The sequence below is a fragment of the Oncorhynchus kisutch genome, linkage group LG1 (assembly GCF_002021735.2).
Source record: "Oncorhynchus kisutch isolate 150728-3 linkage group LG1, Okis_V2, whole genome shotgun sequence".
NCBI classification, from domain to species: Eukaryota; Metazoa; Chordata; class Actinopteri; order Salmoniformes; family Salmonidae; genus Oncorhynchus; species Oncorhynchus kisutch.
In genome coordinates this window covers 12,512,541-12,520,069 of record NC_034174.2, presented here as the reverse complement: position 1 = coordinate 12,520,069, position 7,529 = coordinate 12,512,541, and the positions used below count along the sequence as shown (strand labels likewise).

Genomic DNA, 7,529 nt, shown 5'->3' with positions numbered 1-7,529 from the left:
ATTCTTCACAAGAAAATACAGTTTTATATCTTTATGTTTGAAGCCTGAAATGTGGCAAAAGGTCGCAAAGTTCAAGGGGGCCGAATACTTTCGCAAGGCACTGTATTAGGCAACCGCTTAAAGATATGCAATCCAAACATTTGATAATGGCTGTTCTGCTATATCTAGGTACGTTTAAGCACAATTTAATAAACACAATTCTTACGTCTTTCGTCTCCAATTGAAAAACTGTAACCATAAGGCTCCAGAACTGATGAACTTCCTCTTTCCTCTATAAATGTCCGATCTTGACTGTGTCTATTGAATAGACAGATTGGTTACTTTTCTTTATCCACTGTTAGTAGTATGAATTAATGAATCCTCTCAGGAGTCAGGATATTCTGCCTAGTTCATAGTGAATGAGCAGTTTACTCTACATCACAGATTGTGTAGACAGAGATCAAGACTGCATTGGGCTTGTTGCATTCCACAAACCTTACCTGCGTAGCAATATGGAATGGTCAAAGTGTTTTTTTAGGAGTCGATGCCTACAGAAAACGCAACTTCTGACACAGAACTCTTATGAATTAATGCCATGGTCACGGAACTTACAAGGGAGCCATACAGACAAATCTTGCCAGTATGAGTCAGTCTAGTGCAGTGTTGCATCTCTCTCTAGCTACCTCTCTCTCTCTCCTCCTCTCTTTCTCCCACCAACCCTCCCTCTCTCTCTCTTCCACCCCCCCCCCCCCCCCCCCCCCTCTCTCTCTCTCTCTTTCTCTCTCTCTCCATTATACCAACACAGAGCTGCTTGGACAGGGCCTCCAATGAGCAGATGGTATCTGCCGGGAGGAGACTGAAGCTGGAACTCTGGCTCGTGATAGGCTGCACAGCCCAATGGAAGTCCCCTTCCTTCCCAGCCAAACTCTTTACAGATGGAACAACATCGCTCCAGGGGAAGTCATTGGGCTGTTTTTTGGAAATCCATCCTCCAATTTTTCTTTATCTTCTATATAAAATCCATTTTAAGCAACAATGAACCACTCTCTCCACTCTGTTGAAAATATGCTACCGTTGTTTCTACTTGGTATTTCGATAACATACTAAATGTTGATTACTGTGATTTTATTCACTTCAAATAAATGGATGTCCTAGACACATGACCACTCCGAACTAGATTGGAATGTCAAACAGCAATAACACCATCTATTAAGAACCAGCATAATATGTTATGCATGTAGCCATACATTATTAACTTGGTATAGAATAGAGTAATGCTATCTACTCCATAGCTGCTTACATTCTGCCCCATGGCATATTAAAGAAACTTAAGAACAGTGGGCTACCCAGAGGGCTCTTGCTGAGTGTGCACATGTTAAACCAACAGACAGACAGACAGACAGACAGACAGACAGACAGCAGACAGACAGACAGACAGACAGACAGACAGACAGACAGACAGACAGACAGACAGACAGACAGACAGACAGACAGACAGACAGACAGACAGACAGACAGACAGACAGACAGACAGACAGACAGACAGACAGACAGACAGACAGACAGACAGACAGACAGACAGACAGACAGACAGACAGACAGACAGACAGACAGACAGACAGACAGACAGACAGACAGACAGACAGACAGACAGACAGACAGACAGACAGACAGACAGACAGACAGACAGACAGACAGACAGACAGACAGACAGACAGACAGACAGACAGACAGACAGACAGACAGACAGACAGACAGACAGACAGACAGACAGACAGACAGACAGACAGACAGACAGACAGACAGACAGACAGACAGACAGACAGACAGACAGACAGACAGACAGACAGACAGACAGACAGACAGACAGACAGACAGACAGACAGACAGACAGACAGACAGACAGACAGACAGACAGACAGACAGACAGACAGACAGACAGACAGACAGACAGACAGACAGACAGACAGACAGACAGACAGACAGACAGACAGACAGACAGACAGACAGACAGACAGACAGACAGACAGACAGACAGACAGACAGACAGACAGACAGACAGACAGACAGACAGACAGACAGACAGACAGACAGACAGACAGACAGACAGACAGACAGACAGACAGACAGACAGACAGACAGACAGACAGACAGACAGACAGACAGACAGACAGACAGACAGACAGACAGACAGACAGACAGACAGACAGACAGACAGACAGACAGACAGACAGACAGACAGACAGACAGACAGACAGACAGACAGACAGACAGACAGACAGACAGACAGACAGACAGACAGACAGACAGACAGACAGACAGACAGACAGACAGACAGACAGACAGACAGACAGACAGACAGACAGACAGACAGACAGACAGACAGACAGACAGACAGACAGACAGACAGACAGACAGACAGACAGACAGACAGACAGACAGACAGACAGACAGACAGACAGACAGACAGACAGACAGACAGACAGACAGACAGACAGACAGACAGACAGACAGACAGACAGACAGACAGACAGACAGACAGACAGACAGACAGACAGACAGACGACAGACAGACAGACAGACAGACAGACAGACAGACAGACAGACAGACAGACAGACAGACAGACAGACAGACGACAGACAGACAGACAGACAGACAGACAGAGGGAGACAGTGGGACAAAGAGAGATAAAGAGAAAGACAGAGAGAGAAAGAGAGAGGGGGAGGGGGAGCAGTAGAGCGACGCAGGGTAAAGTAAATCTAAGGCTGTTTGAGCCCTGCACCTCTTTTTCCATGCAGCGTGTTGCATTGATACAGTAGCCTACGACACACAACCTGTATCCCCCTGGGATCTGCTCACATCACATGTGTTCTCTATCTGTCTAGCATCATGTAGTGAGGCTACCAGTGGCTGTGTTCATTAAGAACATGCCAGAAGGAATAACCAAATAACGGAAGACATCAAATCTATCCAGGGGAACCTCAAAGACGGGGCAAAATTGAATCTAAATAAAAAATGTTGTGCTTAGTCAACCCAGTGATATGTAGAGTACTTTTCCCTTTTAGCTGTACGTTCGTCAAAAACAAGAAACAAATTATCTGCAGAAAAGTGCACATTTGGAAGCAATCATGTCAGCGGTCCGATTTGAAGGCAAGCTGAGACAAAGATAGAACAGAGCTTATCTTATACCCTAAACAGACATAGCCTGAGGTATAGATATCCTGCAAATGGAAACGCCATTATTAATATCATGATGTCATTACTGTAATCTGACTTTCAAGACAGTGTTCACTTCCCCAGAGGTCATATTCCAGTGCAACCTCTGCAGAAACCAATGTTCTGATATTTACCACATCTTCCATAAGACATGGCCGTTTCAAGTGTATGCCTGTCACCATCTTATTTAAAATGATCATGTTAAAGGGGCTGTGCTGTCAAAAATGTGATTTCTCTGTGTTATCATTGCGTTTACTTGATAGTTACCTACACAAATAGCTAGCTAGAACAAAGTGTTAATAAGATAAATTCATTTAAAAAGATTAAAAGCAATACAAATAATAATAATACACACTACGAGTCCAAGGTTTGGACACACCTGCTAATTCAAGTGTTTTTCTTTATTTTTACAATTTTCTACATAGTAGAATACTAATGAAGACATCAAAACTACAACATAACACATATGGAATCATGTAGTAACCAAAAAATTGTTAAACAAATCAGAATATATGTTGTATTTGAGATTCTTCAAAGTAGCCACATTTATGCCTTGATGACAACTTTGCACACTCTTGGCATTCTCTCAACCAGCTTCATGAGGAATGCTCTTCCAGCATTCTTGAAGGAGTTCCCACATATGCTGAGCTTTTCCTTCACTCTGCATTCCAATTCATCCCAAACCAGGCTGTCAAGTGCCTTTTACTGAGGAGTGGCTTCCGTCTGGCCACTTTGCCATATAGCCCTGATTGGTGGAGTGCTGCAGAGATGGTTGTCCTTCTGGAAGGCTCTCCTATCTCCACAGAGGAACTTTAGAGCTCTGTCAGAGTGACCATCGGGTTCTTGGTCACCTCCCTGATCATGGCCCTTCTCCCCCGATTGCTCAGTTTGGCCGGGTAGCCAGCTCTAGGAAGATTCTTGGTGGTTCTAAACTTCTTCCATTTAAGAATGATGGAGGCCACTCTATTCTTGGGGACCTTAAATGCTGCAGAAATCTTTTGGTTGCATTCCCCAGATCTGTGCCTCGACACAATTCCTTTAACCTCATGACTTGGATTTTGCTCTGGCATGCACTGTCAACTGTGGGTTCTTATATAGACAGGTGTGTGCCATTCCAAATCATGTCCAATCAATTGAATTTACCACAGGTGGATTACAAACAAGTTGTAGAAACATCTCAAGGATGATCAATGGAAACAGGAGGCACCTGAGCTCAATTTAGAGTCTCATAGCAAAAGGTCTGAATACTTATGTAAATAAGGTATTTCTGTGTTTTATTTTTTTATACATTTCTAAACATTTTTAAAAAAAACTGTTTTCGCTTTGTCATTATGGGGTATTGTGTGTAGATTGCAGAGGAAATGTTTTTATTTAATACATTTCAGAATAGGCTGTAACTTCACAAAATGTGGAAGAAGTCAAGGGGTCTGAAAACTTTCCAAATGTACTGTATGTATGTATATATATATTCACAATTTCACAGTATTATTCCAACTTCATAGTGTGGAAATGTATATATATATATATATATATATATATATATATATATATATATATATACATACATTTCCACACTATGAAGTTGGAATAATACTTAGCACGATAGCACGAAGTTAACTATGAAGTTGGAATAATACTGTGAAATTGTAAAAAATTATGATAATGTATTTTCAGTGTAAGGGCTGTTTGAAAAGACCACCTGAAATGTCAGCATGTTTTGCATCGGAGTGGTTTCAGACCGCCTAGATACATCAATTTTAGATATTGAGATAAAAACGGTTGCATTGGACCTTTAAGAATACTTGGTCATAAAAGGCTGACTTCCACTGAACATTGGAATTATCATAGGGTGAGGTTGGTAAGAAAATGAATGTGCAAACCCAATATGTTAACATTTCCAATGAGAAAAGTCAAAACTTCTAAAAGTTGTTGCATGGTGCAGCCGAATAGTCCTTCAGATTATCCGTGGTGTTCATTTATGACTACCTATATCCACCACAATTATTCTCAATTGACAGTTGTGTCAGTTAATAGTTTTCCATTCCATTTGACACGTGTGTCTCCAGATCGTTTTCTAGAGATTACCAAGAGGATGCTGCACAGCTGTAGAGCATCTAGAGGGGAAAAGAATTCTAACACACCGTTTGCTTTCCCGGCGGGAGTTTTCTCCGGCTTATCGAATTTATTGCAAGGATGCATATGGTGGGGTATCGTGCTCTTTAGAAGGCACCTCACATTCTGTGATATTTCTAACTCGTCTGAATAGCAGAGAGTCAGTTGCTCATGCACTTCCATAGTGGCTCAAAATAATTGTAGATATCAGTCGTGAGATATATTCGATCAATTGTAATATTGTTTTCCCCACAAAAGCATACGTGAAGCAACAACTTCGTTTGTTCGCTTCCTGACAAAAACATATCTCGTTGCTCTGCAGTCCGCATCATTTCCATGTGGACTACGGGTGCGGACACAGACCTGCACACACACGCTGCACCTTTATACATAAAACAATCAATGCGTGCCTCAATATTCGTGGTGTTGCACTTCTCAGGATACACATGCACCACATAATGAGATCTCGACGTTTCTCTGCAAGCATTTGCCTATATTTTGCAATTGTGTCATTATAGTAAAAATCATTAGGCTACACAAACTCCTAGGCTACAACACTTCCGTTTGTCTAAATAATTACTTTCAGTTAATTTTATACAACCACATATAGAGCTTGAGCGGACGGAAATGTGAATCATTTGAATGCCTTTGTCTATCTTCTGCTTTATATTTGAATTTCAAAGTTGACCCATTTTACGGCTACTTACCCCTTTACCGGGTCTGCTCTGGCAGAATCTTCTCGGTGTGAACTGACCCATATCCAATGCACAAATGTGTCAATGTAAGAATCAAGAAAAATGTCGTTCCTGTTTGTAATATTGTGTAGATTACTTGAAGAATGTCCTCGACCTTACTTCCAAAGAGCTCCATCCATCGTTTGAAATATCCCAAAGAAATCCATGCGTTTGAGTAGGCTGTCTCGATCCCAAAGCCGCTGGAGCGCTGTCCAGTGGAAAGTGATGCTGAAAGTCTTGACTCGCCTAACTTTCGTTGCCTGCTGCTGATTACAGATATGTCGAATTGACCGGTGACGTAAAGTAGCCTTTATACTACAGTCACTTAATGTGTTTAAACAACATATATTGACATTTCCTGATAATGAAGATGACTGAAAAGCAAACCTCGCATGCCCGCGGAATGGAGACAGCAATGTCCAATCGATGGAGTGCACTCAGCGCCCACTGAATTCATTTGATCATAATGCAACGCAGCAAAATGCACATTTCATTTTGGTAAAGGGATTGGTATCAATGCCTCTGCTGAGAACCGGATAGAAAGCGCAAATATTTCACAATTACCAGAAGGCAGTTACACCACATGCCAAGAAAGAGTGCGCCATGCACTTATTAAATCGTGCTGGTATTCTTTTTGATTTAGGCTATGTCGATTCGACCACCTGCTACATTAAGCTTAATTTCATTTCAGACTTGAAGTCCACTGAGTTTACTTGTTTTGGAGTTATACCCTAATCCTGTAAACATTGAATATGTATAAGGATATGTTATGATTAGTCTGCTCAAAAGTGTGTAGCAGACATAGCGCATCTTCACGCTCAAGAAGATTTACAATAAACACGTGAGACACAATTGGTTCGCCTGCCTCAATAAGGATGTTAGATTATAATTTTTGAAAACCGAAATAGATAATTAGGCCTAATCGTTATGTTTTTGACATGCAACTACTATGTACATCCAGTAGTCGATGTTGTCGAGATTTGACAGGGCAACCAAATATTAAAACTGCATCTATCTAACAACAACGCTTTTGGTCGTTTTTCTAGGGCGGGAACAAAAGGCGGTATTTCTATGTTTTCAAATGTGACGCAGCTCAGCTGACTCAAACAGGCGAGCTTTCTCTAACAGAAGCTGCATTGCCAATGCGATGCTTGGTGTATTGTGTGCTGTATTTTCTGGGTTGCAAAAAGTTTTGGTTCATGATGCATTAGCTTCCTATAGGACAAACAGTTTTCAGTTTGTCCAAAATTAACTGCACAGGTGTCACGCCCTGACCTTAGAGATCCTTTTTATGTCTCTATTTTGGTTTGGTCAGGGTGTGAGTTGGGGTGGGCATTCTATGGTTTGTGTTCTATGTTTTCTATTTCTGTGTGTTTGGCGGGTGTGGTTCTCAATCAGAGGCAGCTGTCTATCATTGTCTCTGATTGAGAACCATACTGAGGTAGCCTTTTCCCACCTGTGTTTTGTGGGTAGTTGTTTTCTGTTTT

At 41.7% G+C, this 7,529-nt stretch overlaps 1 protein-coding gene across 1 annotated transcript in view; it reads right to left on the bottom strand.

Annotated features, from left to right (window-relative positions):
* LOC109878670 (metabotropic glutamate receptor 4-like) overlaps nt 1-6,687 on the bottom strand; it is a 287,551-nt gene extending 280,864 nt beyond the window's left edge. The window contains exon 1 of the mRNA XM_020470908.2: nt 6,016-6,687. The gene's annotated coding sequence lies outside the window, so the exon portion shown is untranslated. The remainder of the gene's footprint in view (nt 1-6,015) is intronic.
* Nucleotides 6,688-7,529: the final 842 nt, after the last annotated feature.